Genomic DNA, 19,792 nt, shown 5'->3' with positions numbered 1-19,792 from the left:
ACTATTCAAGATAGCGCCGTTTAAAGAACGAGGGTAAGCACGACGTAAAAAAAAAAAAAAAAAAAAAAAGGTGCAACACGAGGACTTCCCAGGAGGTCACCCATCCTAGTACTACTCTCGCCCAAGCACGCTTAACTGCGGAGTTCTGATGGGATCCGGTGCATTAGTGATGGTATGATCGCACCTATTAAAATATGCGCACATAATTATCATATGCATGTCTCGCGACGTAGGGTAAGTCGAGCTGCAAATCCCTGCAGGGCCCGTGCGAGCTTGCCTAAAATGAGGTCATTGAGACTCGCTTTAGCTAAACTATTCAAGATAGCGCCGTTTAAAGAACGAGGGTAAGCACGACGTAAAAAAAAAAAAAAAAAAAAAAAAAAAAAAAAAAAAAAAAAAAAAAAAAAAAAAAAAAAGGTGCAACACGAGGACTTCCCAGGAGGTCACCCATCCTAGTACTACTCTCGCCCAAGCACGCTTAACTGCGGAGTTCTGATGGGATCCGGTGAATTAGTGCTGGTATGATCGCACCTATTAAAATATGCGCACATAATTATCATATGCATGTCTCGCGACGTAGGGTAAGTCGAGTTGCAAATCCCTGCGGGGCCCGTGGGTGCTTGCCTAAAATCAGGTCATTGAGACTCGCTTTAACTAAACTGTGCAAGATAGCGCCGTTTAAAGAACGAGGGTAAGCACGACGTAAAAAAAAAAAAAAAAAAAAAAGAGGTGCAACACGAGGACTTCCCAGGAGGTCACCCATCCTAGTACTACTCTCGCCCAAGCACGCTTAACTGCGGAGTTCTGATGGGATCCGGTGCATTAGTGCTGGTATGATCGCACCTATTATAATATGCGCACATAATTATCATATGCATGTCTTGCGACGTAGGGTAAGTCGAGCTGCGAATCCCTGCGGGGCCCGTGCGAGCTTGCCTAAAATGAGGTCATTGAGACTCGCTTTAGCTAAACTATTCAAGATAGCGCCGTTTAAAGAACGAGGGTAAGCACGACGTAAAAAAAAAAAAAAAAAAAAAAAAAAAAAAAAAAAAAAAAAAAAAAAAAAAAAAAAAAAAAAAAGAGGTGCAACACGAGGACTTCCCAGGAAGGGAGGTCACCCATCCTAGTACTACTCTCGCCCAAGCACGCTTAACTGCGGAGTTCTGATGGGATCCGGTGAATTAGTGCTGGTATGATCGCACCTATTAAAATATGCGCACATAATTATCATATGCATGTCTCGCGACGTAGGGTAAGTCGAGTTGCAAATCCCTGCGGGGCCCGTGGGAGCTTGCCTAAAATCAGGTTATTGAGACTCGCTTTAACTAAACTGTGCAAGATAACGCCGTTTAAAGAACGAGGGTAAGCACGACGGAAAAAAAAAAAAAAAAAAAAAAAAAGGTGCAACACGAGGACTTCCCAGGAGGTCACCCATCCTAGTACTACTCTCGCCCAAGCACGCTTAACTGCGGAGTTCTGATGGGATCCGGCGCATTAGTGCTGGTATGATCGCACCTTTTATAATATGCGCACATAATTATCATATGCGTGTCTTGCGACGTAGGGTAAGTCGAGCTGCGAGTCCCTGCGGGGACCGTGCGAGCTTGCCTAAAATCATGTAATTGAGACTCGCTTTAGCTAAACTATTCAAGATAGCGCCGTTTAAAGAACGAGGGCAAGCACGACGTAAAAAAAAAAAAAAAAAAAAAAAAGAGGTGCAACACGAGGACTTCCCAGGAGGTCACCCATCCTAGTACTACTCTCGCCCAAGCACGCTTAACTGCGGAGTTCTGATGGGATCCGGTGAATTAGTGCTGGTATGATCGCACCTATTAAAATATGCGCACATAATTATCATATATATGCATGTCTCGCGACGTAGGGTAAGTCGAGTTGCAAATCCCTGCGGGGCCCGTGCGAGCTTGCCTAAAATCAGGTCATTGAGACTCGCTTTAACTAAACTGTGCAAGATAGCGCCGTTTAAAGAACGAGGGTAAGCACGACGTAAAAAAAAAAAAAAAAAATAGGTGCAACACGAGGACTTCCCAGGAGGTCACCCATCCTAGTACTACTCTCGCCCAAGCACGCTTAACCGCGGAGTTCTGATGGGATCCGTTGCATTAGTGCTGGTATGATCGCACCTATTATAATATGCGCACATAATTATCATATGCATGTCTCGCGACGTAGGGTAAGTCGAGTTGCAAATCCCTGCGGGGCCCGTGGGAGCTTGCCTAAAATCAGGTCATTGAGACTCGCTTTAACTAAACTGTGCAAGATAGCGCCGTTTAAAGAACGAGGGTAAGCAAGACGTAAAAAAAAAAAAAAAAAAAAAGAGGTGCAACACGAGGACTTCCCAGGAGGTCACCCATCCTAGTACTACTCTCGCCCAAGCACGCTTAACTGCGGAGTTCTGATGGGATCCGGTGCATTAGTGCTGGTATGATCGCACCTATTATAATATGCGCACATAATTATCATATGCATGTCTTGCGACGTAGGGTAAGTCGAGCTGCGAATCCCTGCGGGGCCCGTGCGAGCTTGCCTAAAATGAGGTCATTGAGACTCGCTTTAGCTAAACTATTCAAGATAGCGCCGTTTAAAGAACGAGGGTAAGCACGACGTAAAAAAAAAAAAAAAAAAAAAAAAAAAAAAGAGGTGCAACACGAGGACTTCCCAGGAGGTCACGCATCCTAGTACTACTCTCGCCCAAGCACGCTTAACTGCGGAGTTCTGATGGGATCCGGTGAATTAGTGCTGGTATAATCGCACCTATTAAAATATGCGCACATAATTATCATATGCATGTCTCGCGACGTAGGGTAAGTCGAGTTGCAAATCCCTGCGGGGCCCGTGGGAGCTTGCCTAAAATCAGGTCATTGAGACTCGCTTTAACTAAACTGTGCAAGATAGCGCCGTTTAAAGAACGAGGGTAAGCACGACGTAAAAAAAAAAAAAAAAAAAAAAAAAAAAAAAAAAAAAAAAAAAAAAAAAAAAAAAAAAAAAAAAAGAGGTGCAACACGAGGACTTCCCAGGAGGTCACCCATACTAGTACTACTCTCGCCCAAGCACGCTTAACTGCGGAGTTCTGATGGGATCCGGTGCATTAGTGCTAGTATGATCGCACCTATTATAATATGCGCACATAATTATCATATGCATGTCTTGCGACGTAGGGTAAGTCGAGCTGCGAATCCCTGCGGGGCCCGTGCGAGCTTGCCTAAAATGAGGTCATTGAGACTCGCTTTAGCTAAACTATTCAAGATAGCGCCGTTTAAAGAACGAGGGTAAGCACGACGTAAAAAAAAAAAAAAAAAAAAAAAAAAAAAAAAAAGAGGTGCAACACGAGGACTTCCCAGGAGGTCACCCATCCTAGTACTACTCTCGCCCAAGCACGCTTAACTGCGGAGTTCTGATGGGATCCGGTGAATTAGTGCTGGTATGATCGCACCTATTAAAATATGCGCACATAATTATCATATGCATGTCTCGCGACGTAGGGTAAGTCGAGTTGCAAATCCCTGCGGGGCCCGTGGGTGCTTGCCTAAAATCAGGTCATTGAGACTCGCTTTAACTAAACTGTGCAAGATAGCGCCGTTTAAAGAACGAGGGTAAGCACGACGTAAAAAAAAAAAAAAAAAAAAAAAGAGGTGCAACACGAGGACTTCCCAGGAGGTCACCCATCCTAGTACTACTCTTGCCCAAGCACGCTTAACTGCGGAGTTCTGATGGGATCCGGTGCATTAGTGCTGGTATGATCGCACCTATTATAATATGCGCACATAATTATCATATGCATGTCTTGCGACGTAGGGTAAGTCGAGCTGCGAATCCCTGCGGGGCCCGTGCGAGCTTGCCTAAAATGAGGTCATTGAGACTCGCTTTAGCTAAACTATTCAAGATAGCGCCGTTTAAAGAACGAGGGTAAGCACGACGTAAAAAAAAAAAAAAAAAAAAAAAAAAAAAAAAAAAAAAAGAGGTGCAACACGAGGACTTCCCAGGAAGGGAGGTCACCCATCCTAGTACTACTCTCGCCCAAGCACGCTTAACTGCGGAGTTCTGATGGGATCCGGTGAATTAGTGCTGGTATGATCGCACCTATTAAAATATGCGCACATAATTATCATATGCATGTCTCGCGACGTAGGGTAAGTCGAGTTGCAAATCCCTGCGGGGCCCGTGGGAGCTTGCCTAAAATCAGGTTATTGAGACTCGCTTTAACTAAACTGTGCAAGATAACGCCGTTTAAAGAACGAGGGTAAGCACGACGGAAAAAAAAAAAAAAAAAAAAAAAAGGTGCAACACGAGGACTTCCCAGGAGGTCACCCATCCTAGTACTACTCTCGCCCAAGCACGCTTAACTGCGGAGTTCTGATGGGATCCGGCGCATTAGTGCTGGTATGATCGCACCTTTTATAATATGCGCACATAATTATCATATGCGTGTCTTGCGACGTAGGGTAAGTCGAGCTGCGAGTCCCTGCGGGGACCGTGCGAGCTTGCCTAAAATCATGTAATTGAGACTCGCTTTAGCTAAACTATTCAAGATAGCGCCGTTTAAAGAACGAGGGCAAGCACGACGTAAAAAAAAAAAAAAAAAAAAAAAAAGAGGTGCAACACGAGGACTTCCCAGGAGGTCACCCATCCTAGTACTACTCTCGCCCAAGCACGCTTAACTGCGGAGTTCTGATGGGATCCGGTGAATTAGTGCTGGTATGATCGCACCTATTAAAATATGCGCACATAATTATCATATATATGCATGTCTCGCGACGTAGGGTAAGTCGAGTTGCAAATCCCTGCGGGGCCCGTGCGAGCTTGCCTAAAATCAGGTCATTGAGACTCGCTTTAACTAAACTGTGCAAGATAGCGCCGTTTAAAGAACGAGGGTAAGCACGACGTAAAAAAAAAAAAAAAAAAATAGGTGCAACACGAGGACTTCCCAGGAGGTCACCCATCCTAGTACTACTCTCGCCCAAGCACGCTTAACCGCGGAGTTCTGATGGGATCCGTTGCATTAGTGCTGGTATGATCGCACCTATTATAATATGCGCACATAATTATCATATGCATGTCTCGCGACGTAGGGTAAGTCGAGTTGCAAATCCCTGCGGGGCCCGTGGGAGCTTGCCTAAAATCAGGTCATTGAGACTCGCTTTAACTAAACTGTGCAAGATAGCGCCGTTTAAAGAACGAGGGTAAGCAAGACGTAAAAAAAAAAAAAAAAAAAAAAGAGGTGCAACACGAGGACTTCCCAGGAGGTCACCCATCCTAGTACTACTCTCGCCCAAGCACGCTTAACTGCGGAGTTCTGATGGGATCCGGTGCATTAGTGCTGGTATGATCGCACCTATTATAATATGCGCACATAATTATCATATGCATGTCTTGCGACGTAGGGTAAGTCGAGCTGCGAATCCCTGCGGGGCCCGTGCGAGCTTGCCTAAAATGAGGTCATTGAGACTCGCTTTAGCTAAACTATTCAAGATAGCGCCGTTTAAAGAACGAGGGTAAGCACGACGTAAAAAAAAAAAAAAAAAAAAAAAAAAAAAAGAGGTGCAACACGAGGACTTCCCAGGAGGTCACGCATCCTAGTACTACTCTCGCCCAAGCACGCTTAACTGCGGAGTTCTGATGGGATCCGGTGAATTAGTGCTGGTATAATCGCACCTATTAAAATATGCGCACATAATTATCATATGCATGTCTCGCGACGTAGGGTAAGTCGAGTTGCAAATCCCTGCGGGGCCCGTGGGAGCTTGCCTAAAATCAGGTCATTGAGACTCGCTTTAACTAAACTGTGCAAGATAGCGCCGTTTAAAGAACGAGGGTAAGCAAGACGTAAAAAAAAAAAAAAAAAAAAAAAAGAGGTGCAACACGAGGACTTCCCAGGAGGTCACCCATCCTAGTACTACTCTCGCCCAAGCACGCTTAACTGCGGAGTTCTGATGGGATCCGGTGCATTAGTGCTGGTATGATCGCACCTATTATAATATGCGCACATAATTATCATATGCATGTCTTGCGACGTAGGGTAAGTCGAGCTGCGAATCCCTGCGGGGCCCGTGCGAGCTTGCCTAAAATGAGGTCATTGAGACTCGCTTTAGCTAAACTATTCAAGATAGCGCCGTTTAAAGAACGAGGGTAAGCACGACGTAAAAAAAAAAAAAAAAAAAAAAAAAAAAAAGAGGTGCAACACGAGGACTTCCCAGGAGGTCACGCATCCTAGTACTACTCTCGCCCAAGCACGCTTAACTGCGGAGTTCTGATGGGATCCGGTGAATTAGTGCTGGTATAATCGCACCTATTAAAATATGCGCACATAATTATCATATGCATGTCTCGCGACGTAGGGTAAGTCGAGTTGCAAATCCCTGCGGGGCCCGTGGGAGCTTGCCTAAAATCAGGTCATTGAGACTCGCTTTAACTAAACTGTGCAAGATAGCGCCGTTTAAAGAACGAGGGTAAGCACGACGTAATAAAAAAAAAAAAAAAAAAAAAAAAAAAAAAAAAAAAGAGGTGCAACACGAGGACTTCCCAGGAGGTCACCCATACTAGTACTACTCTCGCCCAAGCACGCTTAACTGCGGAGTTCTGATGGGATCCGGTGCATTAGTGCTAGTATGATCGCACCTATTATAATATGCGCACATAATTATCATATGCATGTCTTGCGACGTAGGGTAAGTCGAGCTGCGAATCCCTGCGGGGCCCGTGCGAGCTTGCCTAAAATGAGGTCATAGAGACTCGCTTTAGCTAAACTATTCAAGATAGCGCCGTTTAAAGAACGAGGGTAAGCACGACGTAAAAAAAAAAAAAAAAAAAAAAAGGTGCAACACGAGGACTTCCCAGGAGGTCACCCATCCTAGTACTACTCTCGCCCAAGCACGCTTAACTGCGGAGTTCTGATGGGATCCGGTGCATTAGTGCTGGTATGATCGCACCTATTAAAATATGCGCACATAATTATCATATGCATGTCTCGCGACGTAGGGTAAGTCGAGCTGCAAATCCCTGCAGGGCCCGTGCGAGCTTGCCTAAAATGAGGTCATTGAGACTCGCTTTAGCTAAACTATTCAAGATAGCGCCGTTTAAAGAACGAGGGTAAGCACGACGTAAAATAAAAAAAAAAAAAAAAAAAAAAAAAAAAAAAGGTGCAACACGAGGACTTCCCAGGAGGTCACCCATCCTAGTACTACTCTCGCCCAAGCACGCTTAACTGCGGAGTTCTGATGGGATCCGGTGAATTAGTGCTGGTATGATCGCACCTATTAAAATATGCGCACATAATTATCATATGCATGTCTCGCGACGTAGGGTAAGTCGAGTTGCAAATCCCTGCGGGGCCCGTGGGAGCTTGCCTAAAATCAGGTCATTGAGACTCGCTTTAACTAAACTGTGCAAGATAGCGCCGTTTAAAGAACGAGGGTAAGCACGACGTAAAAAAAAAAAAAAAAAAAAAAAAGAGGTGCAACACGAGGACTTCCCAGGAGGTCACGCATCCTAGTACTACTCTCGCCCAAGCACGCTTAACTGCGGAGTTCTGATGGGATCCGGTGAATTAGTGCTGGTATAATCGCACCTATTAAAATATGCGCACATAATTATCATATGCATGTCTCGCGACGTAGGGTAAGTCGAGTTGCAAATCCCTGCGGGGCCCGTGGGAGCTTGCCTAAAATCAGGTCATTGAGACTCGCTTGAACTAAACTGTGCAAGATAGCGCCGTTTAAAGAACGAGGGTAAGCACGACGTAAAAAAAAAAAAAAAAAGAGGTGCAACACGAGGACTTCCCAGGAGGTCACCCATACTAGTACTACTCTCGCCCAAGCACGCTTAACTGCGGAGTTCTGATGGGATCCGGTGCATTAGTGCTGGTATGATCGCACCTATTATAATATGCGCACATAATTTTCATATGCATGTCTTGCGACGTAGGGTAAGTTGAGCTGCGAATCCCTGCGGGGCCCGTGCGAGCTTGCCTAAAATGAGGTCATAGAGACTCCCTTTAGCTAAACTATTCAAGATAGCGCCGTTTAAAGAACGAGGGTAAGCACGACGTAAAAAAAAAAAAAAAAAAAAAAAAAAGGTGCAACACGAGGACTTCCCAGGAGGTCACCTATCCTAGTACTACTCTCGCCCAAGCACGCTTAACTGCGGAGTTCTGATGGGATCCGGTGCATTAGTGCTGGTATGATCGCACCTATTAAAATATGCGCACATAATTATCATATGCATGTCTCGCGACGTAGGGTAAGTCGAGCTGCAAATCCCTGCAGGGCCCGTGCGAGCTTGCCTAAAATGAGGTCATTGAGACTCGCTTTAGCTAAACTATTCAAGATAGCGCCGTTTAAAGAACGAGGGTAAGCACGACGTAAAAAAAAAAAAAAAAAAAAAAAAAAAAAAAAAAAGGTGCAACACGAGGACTTCCCAGGAGGTCACCCATCCTAGTACTACTCTCGCCCAAGCACGCTTAACTGCGGAGTTCTGATGGGATCCGGTGAATTAGTGCTGGTATGATCGCACCTATTAAAATATGCGCACATAATTATCATATGCATGTCTCGCGACGTAGGGTAAGTCGAGTTGCAAATCCCTGCGGGGCCCGTGGGAGCTTGCCTAAAATCAGGTCATTGAGACTCGCTTTAACTAAACTGTGCAAGATAGCGCCGTTTAAAGAACGAGGGTAAGCACGACGTAAAAAAAAAAAAAAAAAAAAAAAAGAGGTGCAACACGAGGACTTCCCAGGAGGTCACGCATCCTAGTACTACTCTCGCCCAAGCACGCTTAACTGCGGAGTTCTGATGGGATCCGGTGAATTAGTGCTGGTATAATCGCACCTATTAAAATATGCGCACATAATTATCATATGCATGTCTCGCGACGTAGGGTAAGTCGAGTTGCAAATCCCTGCGGGGCCCGTGGGAGCTTGCCTAAAATCAGGTCATTGAGACTCGCTTTAACTAAACTGTGCAAGATAGCGCCGTTTAAAGAACGAGGGTAAGCACGACGTAAAAAAAAAAAAAAAAAGAGGTGCAACACGAGGACTTCCCAGGAGGTCACCCATACTAGTACTACTCTCGCCCAAGCACGCTTAACTGCGGAGTTCTGATGGGATCCGGTGCATTAGTGCTGGTATGATCGCACCTATTATAATATGCGCACATAATTTTCATATGCATGTCTTGCGACGTAGGGTAAGTTGAGCTGCGAATCCCTGCGGGGCCCGTGCGAGCTTGCCTAAAATGAGGTCATAGAGACTCGCTTTAGCTAAACTATTCAAGATAGCGCCGTTTAAAGAACGAGGGTAAGCACGACGTAAAAAAAAAAAAAAAAAAAAAAAAGGTGCAACACGAGGACTTCCCAGGAGGTCACCTATCCTAGTACTACTCTCGCCCAAGCACGCTTAACTGCGGAGTTCTGATGGGATCCGGTGCATTAGTGCTGGTATGATCGCACCTATTAAAATATGCGCACATAATTATCATATGCATGTCTCGCGACGTAGGGTAAGTCGAGCTGCAAATCCCTGCAGGGCCCGTGCGAGCTTGCCTAAAATGAGGTCATTGAGACTCGCTTTAGCTAAACTATTCAAGATAGCGCCGTTTAAAGAACGAGGGTAAGCACGACGTAAAATAAAAAAAAAAAAAAAAAAAAAAAAAAAGGTGCAACACGAGGACTTCCCAGGAGGTCACCCATCCTAGTACTACTCTCGCCCAAGCACGCTTAACTGCGGAGTTCTGATGGGATCCGGTGAATTAGTGCTGGTATGATCGCACCTATTAAAATATGCGCACATAATTATCATATGCATGTCTCGCGACGTAGGGTAAGTCGAGTTGCAAATCCCTGCGGGGCCCGTGGGAGCTTGCCTAAAATCAGGTCATTGAGACTCGCTTTAACTAAACTGTGCAAGATAGCGCCGTTTAAAGAACGAGGGTAAGCACGACGTAAAAAAAAAAAAAAAAAAAAAAAGAGGTGCAACACGAGGACTTCCCAGGAGGTCACGCATCCTAGTACTACTCTCGCCCAAGCACGCTTAACTGCGGAGTTCTGATGGGATCCGGTGAATTAGTGCTGGTATAATCGCACCTATTAAAATATGCGCACATAATTATCATATGCATGTCTCGCGACGTAGGGTAAGTCGAGTTGCAAATCCCTGCGGGGCCCGTGGGAGCTTGCCTAAAATCAGGTCATTGAGACTCGCTTTAACTAAACTGTGCAAGATAGCGCCGTTTAAAGAACGAGGGTAAGCACGACGTAAAAAAAAAAAAAAAAAGAGGTGCAACCCGAGGACTTCCCAGGAGGTCACCCATACTAGTACTACTCTCGCCCAAGCACGCTTAACTGCGGAGTTCTGATGGGATCCGGTGCATTAGTGCTGGTATGATCGCACCTATTATAATATGCGCACATAATTTTCATATGCATGTCTTGCGACGTAGGGTAAGTTGAGCTGCGAATCCCTGCGGGGCCCGTGCGAGCTTGCCTAAAATGAGGTCATAGAGACTCGCTTTAGCTAAACTATTCAAGATAGCGCCGTTTAAAGAACGAGGGTAAGCACGACGTAAAAAAAAAAAAAAAAAAAAAAAAAGGTGCAACACGAGGACTTCCCAGGAGGTCACCTATCCTAGTACTACTCTCGCCCAAGCACGCTTAACTGCGGAGTTCTGATGGGATCCGGTGCATTAGTGCTGGTATGATCGCACCTATTAAAATATGCGCACATAATTATCATATGCATGTCTCGCGACGTAGGGTAAGTCGAGCTGCAAATCCCTGCAGGGCCCGTGCGAGCTTGCCTAAAATGAGGTCATTGAGACTCGCTTTAGCTAAACTATTCAAGATAGCGCCGTTTAAAGAACGAGGGTAAGCACGACGTAAAAAAAAAAAAAAAAAAAAAAAAAAAAAAAAAAAAAAGGTGCAACACGAGGACTTCCCAGGAGGTCACCCATCCTAGTACTACTCTCGCCCAAGCACGCTTAACTGCGGAGTTCTGATGGGATCCGGTGAATTAGTGCTGGTATGATCGCACCTATTAAAATATGCGCACATAATTATCATATGCATGTCTCGCGACGTAGGGTAAGTCGAGTTGCAAATCCCTGCGGGGCCCGTGGGAGCTTGCCTAAAATCAGGTCATTGAGACTCGCTTTAACTAAACTGTGCAAGATAGCGCCGTTTAAAGAACGAGGGTAAGCACGACGTAAAAAAAAAAAAAAAAAAAAAAAAGAGGTGCAACACGAGGACTTCCCAGGAGGTCACGCATCCTAGTACTACTCTCGCCCAAGCACGCTTAACTGCGGAGTTCTGATGGGATCCGGTGAATTAGTGCTGGTATAATCGCACCTATTAAAATATGCGCACATAATTATCATATGCATGTCTCGCGACGTAGGGTAAGTCGAGTTGCAAATCCCTGCGGGGCCCGTGGGAGCTTGCCTAAAATCAGGTCATTGAGACTCGCTTTAACTAAACTGTGCAAGATAGCGCCGTTTAAAGAACGAGGGTAAGCACGACGTAAAAAAAAAAAAAAAAAGAGGTGCAACACGAGGACTTCCCAGGAGGTCACCCATACTAGTACTACTCTCGCCCAAGCACGCTTAACTGCGGAGTTCTGATGGGATCCGGTGCATTAGTGCTGGTATGATCGCACCTATTATAATATGCGCACATAATTTTCATATGCATGTCTTGCGACGTAGGGTAAGTTGAGCTGCGAATCCCTGCGGGGCCCGTGCGAGCTTGCCTAAAATGAGGTCATAGAGACTCGCTTTAGCTAAACTATTCAAGATAGCGCCGTTTAAAGAACGAGGGTAAGCACGACGTAAAAAAAAAAAAAAAAAAAAAAAAGGTGCAACACGAGGACTTCCCAGGAGGTCACCTATCCTAGTACTACTCTCGCCCAAGCACGCTTAACTGCGGAGTTCTGATGGGATCCGGTGCATTAGTGCTGGTATGATCGCACCTATTAAAATATGCGCACATAATTATCATATGCATGTCTCGCGACGTAGGGTAAGTCGAGCTGCAAATCCCTGCAGGGCCCGTGCGAGCTTGCCTAAAATGAGGTCATTGAGACTCGCTTTAGCTAAACTATTCAAGATAGCGCCGTTTAAAGAACGAGGGTAAGCACGACGTAAAAAAAAAAAAAAAAAAAAAAAAAAAAAAAAGGTGCAACACGAGGACTTCCCAGAAGGTCACCCATCCTAGTACTACTCTCGCCCAAGCACGCTTAACTGCGGAGTTCTGATGGGATCCGGTGAATTAGTGCTGGTATGATCGCACCTATTAAAATATGCGCACATAATTATCATATGCATGTCTCGCGACGTAGGGTAAGTCGAGTTGCAAATCCCTGCGGGGCCCGTGGGAGCTTGCCTAAAATCAGGTCATTGAGACTCGCTTTAACTAAACTGTGCAAGATAGCGCCGTTTAAAGAACGAGGGTAAGCACGACGTAAAAAAAAAAAAAAAAAAAAAAAAAGGTGCAACACGAGGACTTCCCAGGAGGTCACCTATCCTAGTACTACTCTCGCCCAAGCACGCTTAACTGCGGAGTTCTGATGGGATCCGGTGCATTAGTGCTGGTATGATCGCACCTATTATAATATGCGCACATAATTATCATATGCATGTCTTGCGACGTAGGGTAAGTCGAGCTGCGAATCCCTGCGGGGCCCGTGCGAGCTTGCCTAAAATGAGGTCATTGAGACTCGCTTTAGCTAAACTATTCAAGATAGCGCCGTTTAAAGAACGAGGGTAAGCACGACGTAAAAAAAAAAAAAAAAAAAAAAAAAAAAAAAAAAAAAAAAAAAAAAAAAAAAAAAAAAAGGTGCAACACGAGGACTTCCCAGGAGATCACCCATCCTAGTACTACTCTCGCCCAAGCACGCTTAACTGCGGAGTTCTGATGGGATCCGGTGAATTAGTGCTGGTATGATCGCACCTATTAAAATATGTGCACATAATTATCATATGCATGTCTCGCGACGTAGGGTAAGTCGAGTTGCAAATCCCTGCGGGGCCCGTGCGAGCTTGCCTAAAATCAGGTCATTGAGACTCGCTTTAACTAAACTGTGCAAGATAGCGCCGTTTAAAGAACGAGGGTAAGCACGACGTAAAAAAAAAAAAAAAAATAGGTGCAACACGAGGACTTCCCAGGAGGTCACCCATCCTAATACTACTCTCGCCCAAGCACGCTTAACTGCGGAGTTCTGATGGGATCCGGTGCATTAGTGCTGGTATGATCACACCTATTAAAATATGCGCACATAATTATCATATGCATGTCTCGCGACGTAGGGTAAGTCGAGCTGCGAATCCCTGCGGGGCCCGTGCGAACTTGCCTAAAATGAGGTCATTGAGACTCGCTTTAGCTAAACTATTCAAGATAGCGCCGTTTAAAGAACGAGGGTAAGAACGACGTAAAAAAAAAAAAAAAAAAAAAAAAGGTGCAACACGAGGACTTCCCAGGAGGTCACCCATCCTAGTACTACTCTCGCCCAAGCACGCTTAACTGCGGAGTTCTGATGGGATCCGGTGCATTAGTGCTGGTATGATCGCACCTATTAAAATATGCGCACATAATTATCATATGCATGTCTTGCGACGTAGGGTAAGTCGAGCTGCGAATCCCTGCGGGGCCCGTGCGAGCTTGCCTAAAATGAGGTCATTGAGACTCGCTTTAGCTAAACTATTCAAGATAGCGCCGTTTAAAGAACGAGGGTAAGCACGACGTAAAAAAAAAAAAAAAAAAAAAAAAAAAAAAAAAAAAGGTGCAACACGAGGACTTCCCAGGAGGTCACCCATCCTAATACTACTCTCGCCCAAGCACGCTTAACTGCGGAGTTCTGATGGGATCCGGTGCATTAGTGCTGGTATGATCACACCTATTAAAATATGCGCACATAATTATCATATGCATGTCTCGCGACGTAGGGTAAGTCGAGCTGCGAATCCCTGCGGGGCCCGTGCGAACTTGCCTAAAATGAGGTCATTGAGACTCGCTTTAGCTAAACTATTCAAGATAGCGCCGTTTAAAGAACGAGGGTAAGCACGACGTAAAAAAAAAAAAAAAAAAAAAAAAGAGGTGCAACACGAGGACTTCCCAGGAGGTCACGCATCCTAGTACTACTCTCGCCCAAGCACGCTTAACTGCGGAGTTCTGATGGGATCCGGTGAATTAGTGCTGGTATAATCGCACCTATTAAAATATGCGCACATAATTATCATATGCATGTCTCGCGACGTAGGGTAAGTCGAGTTGCAAATCCCTGCGGGGCCCGTGGGAGCTTGCCTAAAATCAGGTCATTGAGACTCGCTTTAACTAAACTGTGCAAGATAGCGCCGTTTAAAGAACGAGGGTAAGCACGACGTAAAAAAAAAAAAAAAAAGAGGTGCAACACGAGGACTTCCCAGGAGGTCACCCATACTAGTACTACTCTCGCCCAAGCACGCTTAACTGCGGAGTTCTGATGGGATCCGGTGCATTAGTGCTGGTATGATCGCACCTATTATAATATGCGCACATAATTTTCATATGCATGTCTTGCGACGTAGGGTAAGTTGAGCTGCGAATCCCTGCGGGGCCCGTGCGAGCTTGCCTAAAATGAGGTCATAGAGACTCGCTTTAGCTAAACTATTCAAGATAGCGCCGTTTAAAGAACGAGGGTAAGCACGACGTAAAAAAAAAAAAAAAAAAAAAAGGTGCAACACGAGGACTTCCCAGGAGGTCACCTATCCTAGTACTACTCTCGCCCAAGCACGCTTAACTGCGGAGTTCTGATGGGATCCGGTGCATTAGTGCTGGTATGATCGCACCTATTAAAATATGCGCACATAATTATCATATGCATGTCTCGCGACGTAGGGTAAGTCGAGCTGCAAATCCCTGCAGGGCCCGTGCGAGCTTGCCTAAAATGAGGTCATTGAGACTCGCTTTAGCTAAACTATTCAAGATAGCGCCGTTTAAAGAACGAGGGTAAGCACGACGTAAAAAAAAAAAAAAAAAAAAAAAAAAAAAAAAAAAGGTGCAACACGAGGACTTCCCAGAAGGTCACCCATCCTAGTACTACTCTCGCCCAAGCACGCTTAACTGCGGAGTTCTGATGGGATCCGGTGAATTAGTGCTGGTATGATCGCACCTATTAAAATATGCGCACATAATTATCATATGCATGTCTCGCGACGTAGGGTAAGTCGAGTTGCAAATCCCTGCGGGGCCCGTGGGAGCTTGCCTAAAATCAGGTCATTGAGACTCGCTTTAACTAAACTGTGCAAGATAGCGCCGTTTAAAGAACGAGGGTAAGCACGACGTAAAAAAAAAAAAAAAAAAAAAAAAGGTGCAACACGAGGACTTCCCAGGAGGTCACCTATCCTAGTACTACTCTCGCCCAAGCACGCTTAACTGCGGAGTTCTGATGGGATCCGGTGCATTAGTGCTGGTATGATCGCACCTATTATAATATGCGCACATAATTATCATATGCATGTCTTGCGACGTAGGGTAAGTCGAGCTGCGAATCCCTGCGGGGCCCGTGCGAGCTTGCCTAAAATGAGGTCATTGAGACTCGCTTTAGCTAAACTATTCAAGATAGCGCCGTTTAAAGAACGAGGGTAAGCACGACGTAAAAAAAAAAAAAAAAAAAAAAAAAAAAAAAAAAAAAAAAAAAAAAAAAAAAAAGGTGCAACACGAGGACTTCCCAGGAGATCACCCATCCTAGTACTACTCTCGCCCAAGCACGCTTAACTGCGGAGTTCTGATGGGATCCGGTGAATTAGTGCTGGTATGATCGCACCTATTAAAATATGTGCACATAATTATCATATGCATGTCTCGCGACGTAGGGTAAGTCGAGTTGCAAATCCCTGCGGGGCCCGTGCGAGCTTGCCTAAAATCAGGTCATTGAGACTCGCTTTAACTAAACTGTGCAAGATAGCGCCGTTTAAAGAACGAGGGTAAGCACGACGTAAAAAAAAAAAAAAAAATAGGTGCAACACGAGGACTTCCCAGGAGGTCACCCATCCTAATACTACTCTCGCCCAAGCACGCTTAACTGCGGAGTTCTGATGGGATCCGGTGCATTAGTGCTGGTATGATCACACCTATTAAAATATGCGCACATAATTATCATATGCATGTCTCGCGACGTAGGGTAAGTCGAGCTGCGAATCCCTGCGGGGCCCGTGCGAACTTGCCTAAAATGAGGTCATTGAGACTCGCTTTAGCTAAACTATTCAAGATAGCGCCGTTTAAAGAACGAGGGTAAGAACGACGTAAAAAAAAAAAAAAAAAAAAAAAGGTGCAACACGAGGACTTCCCAGGAGGTCACCCATCCTAGTACTACTCTCGCCCAAGCACGCTTAACTGCGGAGTTCTGATGGGATCCGGTGCATTAGTGCTGGTATGATCGCACCTATTAAAATATGCGCACATAATTATCATATGCATGTCTTGCGACGTAGGGTAAGTCGAGCTGCGAATCCCTGCGGGGCCCGTGCGAGCTTGCCTAAAATGAGGTCATTGAGACTCGCTTTAGCTAAACTATTCAAGATAGCGCCGTTTAAAGAACGAGGGTAAGCACGACGTAAAAAAAAAAAAAAAAAAAAAAAAAAAAAAAAAAAAGGTGCAACACGAGGACTTCCCAGGAGGTCACCCATCCTAGTACTACTCTCGCCCAAGCACGCTTAACTGCGGAGTTCTGATGGGATCCGGTGAATTAGTGCTGGTATGATCGCACCTATTAAAATATGCGCACATAATTATCATATGCATGTCTCGCGACGTAGGGTAAGTCGAGTTGCAAATCCCTGCGGGGCCCGTGGGAGCTTGCCTAAAATCAGGTCATTGAGACTCGCTTTAACTAAACTGTGCAAGATAGCGCCGTTTAAAGAACGAGGGTAAGCACGACGTAAAAAAAAAAAAAAAAAAAAAAAAGAGGTGCAACACGAGGACTTCCCAGGAGGTCACCCATCCTAGTACTACTCTCGCCCAAGCACGCTTAACTGCGGAGTTCTGATGGGATCCGGTGCATTAGTGCTGGTATGATCGCACCTATTATAATATGCGCACATAATTATCATATGCATGTCTTGCGACGTAGGGTAAGTCGAGCTGCGAATCCCTGCGGGGCCCGTGCGAGCTTGCCTAAAATGAGGTCATTGAGACTCGCTTTAGCTAAACTATTCAAGATTGCGCCGTTTAAAGAACGAGGGTAAGCACGACGTTAAAAAAAAAAAAAAAAAAAAAAAAAAAAAAAAAAAAAAAAAAAAAAAAAAAGAGGTGCAACACGAGGACTTCCCAGGAAGGGAGGTCACCCATCCTAGTACTACTCTCGCCCAAGCACGCTTAACTGCGGAGTTCTGATGGGATCCGGTGAATTAGTGCTGGTATGATCGCACCTATTAAAATATGCGCACATAATTATCATATGCATGTCTCGCGACGTAGGGTAAGTCGAGTTGCAAATTCCTGCGGGGCCCGTGGGAGCTTGCCTAAAATCAGGTCATTGAGACTCGCTTTAACTAAACTGTGCAAGATAACGCCGTTTAAAGAACGAGGGTAAGCACGACGTAAAAAAAAAAAAAAAAAAAAAAAAAAAAAAAAAAAAAAAAAAAAAAAAAGAGGTGCAACACGAGGACTTCCCAGGAGGTCACCCATCCTAGTACTACTCTCGCCCAAGCACGCTTAACTGCGGAGTTCTGATGGGATCCAGTGAATTAGTGCTGGTATGATCGCACCTATTAAAATATGCGCACATAATTATCATATGCATGTCTCGCGACGTAGGGTAAGTCGAGTTGCAAATCCCTGCGGGGCCCGTGGGAGCTTGCCTAAAATCAGGTCATTGAGACTCGCTTTAACTAAACTGTGCAAGATAGCGCCGTTTAAAGAACGAGGGTAAGCACGACGTAAAAAAAAAAAAAAAAAAAAAAAAAAAAAAAAAAAAAAAAAAAAAAAAAAAAAAAAAAGAGGTGCAACACGAGGACTTCCCAGGAGGTCACCCATCCTAGTACTACTCTCGCCCAAGCACGCTTAATTGCGGAGTTCTGATGGGATCCGGTGCATTAGTGCTGGTATGATCGCACCTTTTATAATATGTGCACATAATTATCATATGCATGTCTTGCGACGTAGGGTAAGTCGAGCTGCGAATCCCTGCGGGGACCGTGCGAGCTTGCCTAAAATCAGGTAATTGAGACTCGCTTTAGCTAAACTATTCAAGATAGCGCCGTTTAAAGAACGAGGGCAAGCACGACGTAAAAAAAAAAAAAAAAAAAAAAAAAAAAAAAAAAAAAAAAAAAAAAAAAAAAAAAAAAAAGAGGTGCAACACGAGGACTTCCCAGGAGGTCACCCATCCTAGTACTACTCTCGCCCAAGCACGCTTAACTGCGGAGTTCTGATGGGATCCGGTGAATTAGTGCTGGTATGATCGCACCTATTAAAATATGCGCACATAATTATCATATGCATGTCTCGCGACGTAGGGTAAGTCGAGTTGCAAATCCCTGCGGGGCCCGTGGGAGCTTGCCTAAAATCAGGTTATTGAGACTCGCTTTAACTAAACTGTGCAAGATAACGCCGTTTAAAGAACGAGGGTAAGCACGACGGAAAAAAAAAAAAAAAAAAAAAAAAAGGTGCAACACGAGGACTTCCCAGGAGGTCACCCATCCTAGTACTACTCTCGCCCAAGCACGCTTAACTGCGGAGTTCTGATGGGATCCGGCGCATTAGTGCTGGTATGATCGCACCTTTTATAATATGCGCACATAATTATCATATGCGTGTCTTGCGACGTAGGGTAAGTCGAGCTGCGAGTCCCTGCGGGGACCGTGCGAGCTTGCCTAAAATCATGTAATTGAGACTCGCTTTAGCTAAACTATTCAAGATAGCGCCGTTTAAAGAACGAGGGCAAGCACGACGTAAAAAAAAAAAAAAAAAAAAAGAGGTGCAACACGAGGACTTCCCAGGAGGTCACCCATCCTAGTACTACTCTCGCCCAAGCACGCTTAACTGCGGAGTTCTGATGGGATCCGGTGAATTAGTGCTGGTATGATCGCACCTATTAAAATATGCGCACATAATTATCATATATATGCATGTCTCGCGACGTAGGGTAAGTCGAGTTGCAAATCCCTGCGGGGCCCGTGCGAGCTTGCCTAAAATCAGGTCATTGAGACTCGCTTTAACTAAACTGTGCAAGATAGCGCCGTTTAAAGAACGAGGGTAAGCACGACGTAAAAAAAAAAAAAAAAAATAGGTGCAACACGAGGACTTCCCAGGAGGTCACCCATCCTAGTACTACTCTCGCCCAAGCACGCTTAACCGCGGAGTTCTGATGGGATCCGTTGCATTAGTGCTGGTATGATCGCACCTATTATAATATGCGCACATAATTATCATATGCATGTCTCGCGACGTAGGGTAAGTCGAGTTGCAAATCCCTGCGGGGCCCGTGGGAGCTTGCCTAAAATCAGGTCATTGAGACTCGCTTTAACTAAACTGTGCAAGATAGCGCCGTTTAAAGAACGAGGGTAAGCAAGACGTAAAAAAAAAAAAAAAAAAAAGAGGTGCAACACGAGGACTTCCCAGGAGGTCACCCATCCTAGTACTACTCTCGCCCAAGCACGCTTAACTGCGGAGTTCTGATGGGATCCGGTGCATTAGTGCTGGTATGATCGCACCTATTATAATATGCGCACATAATTATCATATGCATGTCTTGCGACGTAGGGTAAGTCGAGCTGCGAATCCCTGCGGGGCCCGTGCGAGCTTGCCTAAAATGAGG

General features: G+C 45.1%; 59 non-coding genes and 3 pseudogenes across 59 annotated transcripts; all 62 read right to left on the bottom strand.

The window, feature by feature from the left end:
• Positions 1-67: 67 nt before the first annotated feature.
• On the bottom strand, positions 68-186 carry LOC148557390 (5S ribosomal RNA). The gene has a single exon (XR_015889922.1). It is a non-coding gene; the product is annotated as a 5S ribosomal RNA (ribosomal RNA).
• A 228-nt stretch (positions 187-414) lies between these two features.
• On the bottom strand, positions 415-533 carry LOC148557389 (5S ribosomal RNA). The gene has a single exon (XR_015889191.1). It is a non-coding gene; the product is annotated as a 5S ribosomal RNA (ribosomal RNA).
• A 193-nt stretch (positions 534-726) lies between these two features.
• On the bottom strand, positions 727-845 carry LOC148557388 (5S ribosomal RNA). Its single transcript, XR_015890084.1, has one exon. It is a non-coding gene; the product is annotated as a 5S ribosomal RNA (ribosomal RNA).
• Positions 846-1,080: 235 nt separating this feature from the next.
• LOC148557387 (5S ribosomal RNA) lies at positions 1,081-1,204 on the bottom strand (annotated as a pseudogene).
• Positions 1,205-1,398: 194 nt separating this feature from the next.
• Positions 1,399-1,517, bottom strand: LOC148557386 (5S ribosomal RNA). Its single transcript, XR_015889241.1, has one exon. It is a non-coding gene; the product is annotated as a 5S ribosomal RNA (ribosomal RNA).
• A 195-nt stretch (positions 1,518-1,712) lies between these two features.
• On the bottom strand, positions 1,713-1,831 carry LOC148557385 (5S ribosomal RNA). The gene has a single exon (XR_015888960.1). It is a non-coding gene; the product is annotated as a 5S ribosomal RNA (ribosomal RNA).
• A 193-nt stretch (positions 1,832-2,024) lies between these two features.
• LOC148557384 (5S ribosomal RNA) lies at positions 2,025-2,143 on the bottom strand. The gene has a single exon (XR_015891060.1). It is a non-coding gene; the product is annotated as a 5S ribosomal RNA (ribosomal RNA).
• Positions 2,144-2,335: 192 nt separating this feature from the next.
• Positions 2,336-2,454, bottom strand: LOC148557383 (5S ribosomal RNA). The gene has a single exon (XR_015890073.1). It is a non-coding gene; the product is annotated as a 5S ribosomal RNA (ribosomal RNA).
• Positions 2,455-2,655: 201 nt separating this feature from the next.
• Positions 2,656-2,774, bottom strand: LOC148557382 (5S ribosomal RNA). Its single transcript, XR_015891373.1, has one exon. It is a non-coding gene; the product is annotated as a 5S ribosomal RNA (ribosomal RNA).
• A 236-nt stretch (positions 2,775-3,010) lies between these two features.
• Positions 3,011-3,129, bottom strand: LOC148557381 (5S ribosomal RNA). The gene has a single exon (XR_015890204.1). It is a non-coding gene; the product is annotated as a 5S ribosomal RNA (ribosomal RNA).
• A 205-nt stretch (positions 3,130-3,334) lies between these two features.
• LOC148557380 (5S ribosomal RNA) lies at positions 3,335-3,453 on the bottom strand. Its single transcript, XR_015888959.1, has one exon. It is a non-coding gene; the product is annotated as a 5S ribosomal RNA (ribosomal RNA).
• A 194-nt stretch (positions 3,454-3,647) lies between these two features.
• On the bottom strand, positions 3,648-3,766 carry LOC148557379 (5S ribosomal RNA). Its single transcript, XR_015889852.1, has one exon. It is a non-coding gene; the product is annotated as a 5S ribosomal RNA (ribosomal RNA).
• Positions 3,767-3,976: 210 nt separating this feature from the next.
• Positions 3,977-4,100, bottom strand: LOC148557378 (5S ribosomal RNA; annotated as a pseudogene).
• Positions 4,101-4,293: 193 nt separating this feature from the next.
• Positions 4,294-4,412, bottom strand: LOC148557377 (5S ribosomal RNA). Its single transcript, XR_015889239.1, has one exon. It is a non-coding gene; the product is annotated as a 5S ribosomal RNA (ribosomal RNA).
• A 196-nt stretch (positions 4,413-4,608) lies between these two features.
• LOC148557376 (5S ribosomal RNA) lies at positions 4,609-4,727 on the bottom strand. The gene has a single exon (XR_015888958.1). It is a non-coding gene; the product is annotated as a 5S ribosomal RNA (ribosomal RNA).
• Positions 4,728-4,921: 194 nt separating this feature from the next.
• LOC148557375 (5S ribosomal RNA) lies at positions 4,922-5,040 on the bottom strand. The gene has a single exon (XR_015891059.1). It is a non-coding gene; the product is annotated as a 5S ribosomal RNA (ribosomal RNA).
• A 193-nt stretch (positions 5,041-5,233) lies between these two features.
• LOC148557374 (5S ribosomal RNA) lies at positions 5,234-5,352 on the bottom strand. The gene has a single exon (XR_015890062.1). It is a non-coding gene; the product is annotated as a 5S ribosomal RNA (ribosomal RNA).
• A 201-nt stretch (positions 5,353-5,553) lies between these two features.
• LOC148557373 (5S ribosomal RNA) lies at positions 5,554-5,672 on the bottom strand. The gene has a single exon (XR_015891372.1). It is a non-coding gene; the product is annotated as a 5S ribosomal RNA (ribosomal RNA).
• Positions 5,673-5,867: 195 nt separating this feature from the next.
• LOC148557372 (5S ribosomal RNA) lies at positions 5,868-5,986 on the bottom strand. The gene has a single exon (XR_015890051.1). It is a non-coding gene; the product is annotated as a 5S ribosomal RNA (ribosomal RNA).
• Positions 5,987-6,187: 201 nt separating this feature from the next.
• On the bottom strand, positions 6,188-6,306 carry LOC148557371 (5S ribosomal RNA). The gene has a single exon (XR_015891371.1). It is a non-coding gene; the product is annotated as a 5S ribosomal RNA (ribosomal RNA).
• A 210-nt stretch (positions 6,307-6,516) lies between these two features.
• LOC148557370 (5S ribosomal RNA) lies at positions 6,517-6,635 on the bottom strand. Its single transcript, XR_015890203.1, has one exon. It is a non-coding gene; the product is annotated as a 5S ribosomal RNA (ribosomal RNA).
• Positions 6,636-6,827: 192 nt separating this feature from the next.
• Positions 6,828-6,946, bottom strand: LOC148557369 (5S ribosomal RNA). Its single transcript, XR_015888579.1, has one exon. It is a non-coding gene; the product is annotated as a 5S ribosomal RNA (ribosomal RNA).
• Positions 6,947-7,151: 205 nt separating this feature from the next.
• Positions 7,152-7,270, bottom strand: LOC148557368 (5S ribosomal RNA). The gene has a single exon (XR_015889190.1). It is a non-coding gene; the product is annotated as a 5S ribosomal RNA (ribosomal RNA).
• A 195-nt stretch (positions 7,271-7,465) lies between these two features.
• LOC148557367 (5S ribosomal RNA) lies at positions 7,466-7,584 on the bottom strand. Its single transcript, XR_015891370.1, has one exon. It is a non-coding gene; the product is annotated as a 5S ribosomal RNA (ribosomal RNA).
• Positions 7,585-7,772: 188 nt separating this feature from the next.
• LOC148557366 (5S ribosomal RNA) lies at positions 7,773-7,891 on the bottom strand. The gene has a single exon (XR_015889308.1). It is a non-coding gene; the product is annotated as a 5S ribosomal RNA (ribosomal RNA).
• Positions 7,892-8,086: 195 nt separating this feature from the next.
• Positions 8,087-8,205, bottom strand: LOC148557365 (5S ribosomal RNA). Its single transcript, XR_015890070.1, has one exon. It is a non-coding gene; the product is annotated as a 5S ribosomal RNA (ribosomal RNA).
• Positions 8,206-8,409: 204 nt separating this feature from the next.
• Positions 8,410-8,528, bottom strand: LOC148557364 (5S ribosomal RNA). The gene has a single exon (XR_015889189.1). It is a non-coding gene; the product is annotated as a 5S ribosomal RNA (ribosomal RNA).
• Positions 8,529-8,723: 195 nt separating this feature from the next.
• On the bottom strand, positions 8,724-8,842 carry LOC148557363 (5S ribosomal RNA). Its single transcript, XR_015891369.1, has one exon. It is a non-coding gene; the product is annotated as a 5S ribosomal RNA (ribosomal RNA).
• A 188-nt stretch (positions 8,843-9,030) lies between these two features.
• Positions 9,031-9,149, bottom strand: LOC148557362 (5S ribosomal RNA). Its single transcript, XR_015889306.1, has one exon. It is a non-coding gene; the product is annotated as a 5S ribosomal RNA (ribosomal RNA).
• Positions 9,150-9,342: 193 nt separating this feature from the next.
• LOC148557361 (5S ribosomal RNA) lies at positions 9,343-9,461 on the bottom strand. The gene has a single exon (XR_015890069.1). It is a non-coding gene; the product is annotated as a 5S ribosomal RNA (ribosomal RNA).
• A 201-nt stretch (positions 9,462-9,662) lies between these two features.
• Positions 9,663-9,781, bottom strand: LOC148557360 (5S ribosomal RNA). Its single transcript, XR_015889188.1, has one exon. It is a non-coding gene; the product is annotated as a 5S ribosomal RNA (ribosomal RNA).
• Positions 9,782-9,975: 194 nt separating this feature from the next.
• LOC148557359 (5S ribosomal RNA) lies at positions 9,976-10,094 on the bottom strand. The gene has a single exon (XR_015891368.1). It is a non-coding gene; the product is annotated as a 5S ribosomal RNA (ribosomal RNA).
• Positions 10,095-10,282: 188 nt separating this feature from the next.
• LOC148557358 (5S ribosomal RNA) lies at positions 10,283-10,401 on the bottom strand. The gene has a single exon (XR_015890400.1). It is a non-coding gene; the product is annotated as a 5S ribosomal RNA (ribosomal RNA).
• A 194-nt stretch (positions 10,402-10,595) lies between these two features.
• On the bottom strand, positions 10,596-10,714 carry LOC148557357 (5S ribosomal RNA). The gene has a single exon (XR_015890068.1). It is a non-coding gene; the product is annotated as a 5S ribosomal RNA (ribosomal RNA).
• Positions 10,715-10,921: 207 nt separating this feature from the next.
• Positions 10,922-11,040, bottom strand: LOC148557356 (5S ribosomal RNA). The gene has a single exon (XR_015889187.1). It is a non-coding gene; the product is annotated as a 5S ribosomal RNA (ribosomal RNA).
• A 195-nt stretch (positions 11,041-11,235) lies between these two features.
• LOC148557355 (5S ribosomal RNA) lies at positions 11,236-11,354 on the bottom strand. The gene has a single exon (XR_015891367.1). It is a non-coding gene; the product is annotated as a 5S ribosomal RNA (ribosomal RNA).
• Positions 11,355-11,542: 188 nt separating this feature from the next.
• LOC148557354 (5S ribosomal RNA) lies at positions 11,543-11,661 on the bottom strand. The gene has a single exon (XR_015889305.1). It is a non-coding gene; the product is annotated as a 5S ribosomal RNA (ribosomal RNA).
• A 193-nt stretch (positions 11,662-11,854) lies between these two features.
• Positions 11,855-11,973, bottom strand: LOC148557353 (5S ribosomal RNA). Its single transcript, XR_015890067.1, has one exon. It is a non-coding gene; the product is annotated as a 5S ribosomal RNA (ribosomal RNA).
• A 201-nt stretch (positions 11,974-12,174) lies between these two features.
• LOC148557352 (5S ribosomal RNA) lies at positions 12,175-12,293 on the bottom strand. Its single transcript, XR_015889469.1, has one exon. It is a non-coding gene; the product is annotated as a 5S ribosomal RNA (ribosomal RNA).
• A 194-nt stretch (positions 12,294-12,487) lies between these two features.
• LOC148557351 (5S ribosomal RNA) lies at positions 12,488-12,606 on the bottom strand. Its single transcript, XR_015890066.1, has one exon. It is a non-coding gene; the product is annotated as a 5S ribosomal RNA (ribosomal RNA).
• Positions 12,607-12,834: 228 nt separating this feature from the next.
• Positions 12,835-12,953, bottom strand: LOC148557350 (5S ribosomal RNA). Its single transcript, XR_015890283.1, has one exon. It is a non-coding gene; the product is annotated as a 5S ribosomal RNA (ribosomal RNA).
• A 188-nt stretch (positions 12,954-13,141) lies between these two features.
• LOC148557349 (5S ribosomal RNA) lies at positions 13,142-13,260 on the bottom strand. The gene has a single exon (XR_015890159.1). It is a non-coding gene; the product is annotated as a 5S ribosomal RNA (ribosomal RNA).
• A 193-nt stretch (positions 13,261-13,453) lies between these two features.
• Positions 13,454-13,572, bottom strand: LOC148557348 (5S ribosomal RNA). Its single transcript, XR_015888578.1, has one exon. It is a non-coding gene; the product is annotated as a 5S ribosomal RNA (ribosomal RNA).
• A 205-nt stretch (positions 13,573-13,777) lies between these two features.
• LOC148557347 (5S ribosomal RNA) lies at positions 13,778-13,896 on the bottom strand. The gene has a single exon (XR_015889883.1). It is a non-coding gene; the product is annotated as a 5S ribosomal RNA (ribosomal RNA).
• Positions 13,897-14,091: 195 nt separating this feature from the next.
• On the bottom strand, positions 14,092-14,210 carry LOC148557346 (5S ribosomal RNA). Its single transcript, XR_015891366.1, has one exon. It is a non-coding gene; the product is annotated as a 5S ribosomal RNA (ribosomal RNA).
• A 188-nt stretch (positions 14,211-14,398) lies between these two features.
• LOC148557345 (5S ribosomal RNA) lies at positions 14,399-14,517 on the bottom strand. The gene has a single exon (XR_015889304.1). It is a non-coding gene; the product is annotated as a 5S ribosomal RNA (ribosomal RNA).
• A 191-nt stretch (positions 14,518-14,708) lies between these two features.
• LOC148557344 (5S ribosomal RNA) lies at positions 14,709-14,827 on the bottom strand. Its single transcript, XR_015890065.1, has one exon. It is a non-coding gene; the product is annotated as a 5S ribosomal RNA (ribosomal RNA).
• Positions 14,828-15,031: 204 nt separating this feature from the next.
• On the bottom strand, positions 15,032-15,150 carry LOC148557343 (5S ribosomal RNA). The gene has a single exon (XR_015889468.1). It is a non-coding gene; the product is annotated as a 5S ribosomal RNA (ribosomal RNA).
• Positions 15,151-15,343: 193 nt separating this feature from the next.
• LOC148557342 (5S ribosomal RNA) lies at positions 15,344-15,462 on the bottom strand. The gene has a single exon (XR_015890064.1). It is a non-coding gene; the product is annotated as a 5S ribosomal RNA (ribosomal RNA).
• A 223-nt stretch (positions 15,463-15,685) lies between these two features.
• Positions 15,686-15,804, bottom strand: LOC148557341 (5S ribosomal RNA). Its single transcript, XR_015890282.1, has one exon. It is a non-coding gene; the product is annotated as a 5S ribosomal RNA (ribosomal RNA).
• Positions 15,805-15,992: 188 nt separating this feature from the next.
• LOC148557340 (5S ribosomal RNA) lies at positions 15,993-16,111 on the bottom strand. Its single transcript, XR_015890158.1, has one exon. It is a non-coding gene; the product is annotated as a 5S ribosomal RNA (ribosomal RNA).
• A 192-nt stretch (positions 16,112-16,303) lies between these two features.
• Positions 16,304-16,422, bottom strand: LOC148557339 (5S ribosomal RNA). Its single transcript, XR_015888577.1, has one exon. It is a non-coding gene; the product is annotated as a 5S ribosomal RNA (ribosomal RNA).
• A 205-nt stretch (positions 16,423-16,627) lies between these two features.
• On the bottom strand, positions 16,628-16,746 carry LOC148557338 (5S ribosomal RNA). The gene has a single exon (XR_015889186.1). It is a non-coding gene; the product is annotated as a 5S ribosomal RNA (ribosomal RNA).
• Positions 16,747-16,941: 195 nt separating this feature from the next.
• Positions 16,942-17,060, bottom strand: LOC148557337 (5S ribosomal RNA). Its single transcript, XR_015890040.1, has one exon. It is a non-coding gene; the product is annotated as a 5S ribosomal RNA (ribosomal RNA).
• A 223-nt stretch (positions 17,061-17,283) lies between these two features.
• LOC148557336 (5S ribosomal RNA) lies at positions 17,284-17,407 on the bottom strand (annotated as a pseudogene).
• A 220-nt stretch (positions 17,408-17,627) lies between these two features.
• Positions 17,628-17,746, bottom strand: LOC148557335 (5S ribosomal RNA). The gene has a single exon (XR_015890128.1). It is a non-coding gene; the product is annotated as a 5S ribosomal RNA (ribosomal RNA).
• A 229-nt stretch (positions 17,747-17,975) lies between these two features.
• On the bottom strand, positions 17,976-18,094 carry LOC148557334 (5S ribosomal RNA). Its single transcript, XR_015889975.1, has one exon. It is a non-coding gene; the product is annotated as a 5S ribosomal RNA (ribosomal RNA).
• Positions 18,095-18,325: 231 nt separating this feature from the next.
• LOC148557333 (5S ribosomal RNA) lies at positions 18,326-18,444 on the bottom strand. The gene has a single exon (XR_015888957.1). It is a non-coding gene; the product is annotated as a 5S ribosomal RNA (ribosomal RNA).
• A 194-nt stretch (positions 18,445-18,638) lies between these two features.
• LOC148557332 (5S ribosomal RNA) lies at positions 18,639-18,757 on the bottom strand. The gene has a single exon (XR_015889238.1). It is a non-coding gene; the product is annotated as a 5S ribosomal RNA (ribosomal RNA).
• Positions 18,758-18,949: 192 nt separating this feature from the next.
• On the bottom strand, positions 18,950-19,068 carry LOC148557331 (5S ribosomal RNA). The gene has a single exon (XR_015888956.1). It is a non-coding gene; the product is annotated as a 5S ribosomal RNA (ribosomal RNA).
• A 193-nt stretch (positions 19,069-19,261) lies between these two features.
• Positions 19,262-19,380, bottom strand: LOC148557330 (5S ribosomal RNA). The gene has a single exon (XR_015891058.1). It is a non-coding gene; the product is annotated as a 5S ribosomal RNA (ribosomal RNA).
• Positions 19,381-19,571: 191 nt separating this feature from the next.
• LOC148557329 (5S ribosomal RNA) lies at positions 19,572-19,690 on the bottom strand. The gene has a single exon (XR_015890029.1). It is a non-coding gene; the product is annotated as a 5S ribosomal RNA (ribosomal RNA).
• Between the last annotated feature and the right edge of the window lie 102 nt (positions 19,691-19,792).

This window comes from Arachis ipaensis, chromosome B6, assembly GCF_059453495.1.
Source record: "Arachis ipaensis isolate K30076 ecotype BB chromosome B6, ASM5945349v1, whole genome shotgun sequence".
Classification (NCBI taxonomy): Eukaryota; Viridiplantae; Streptophyta; class Magnoliopsida; order Fabales; family Fabaceae; genus Arachis; species Arachis ipaensis.
The sequence above is the reverse complement of the archived record's forward strand: the minus strand, read 5'-3'. Positions and strand labels throughout refer to the sequence as shown.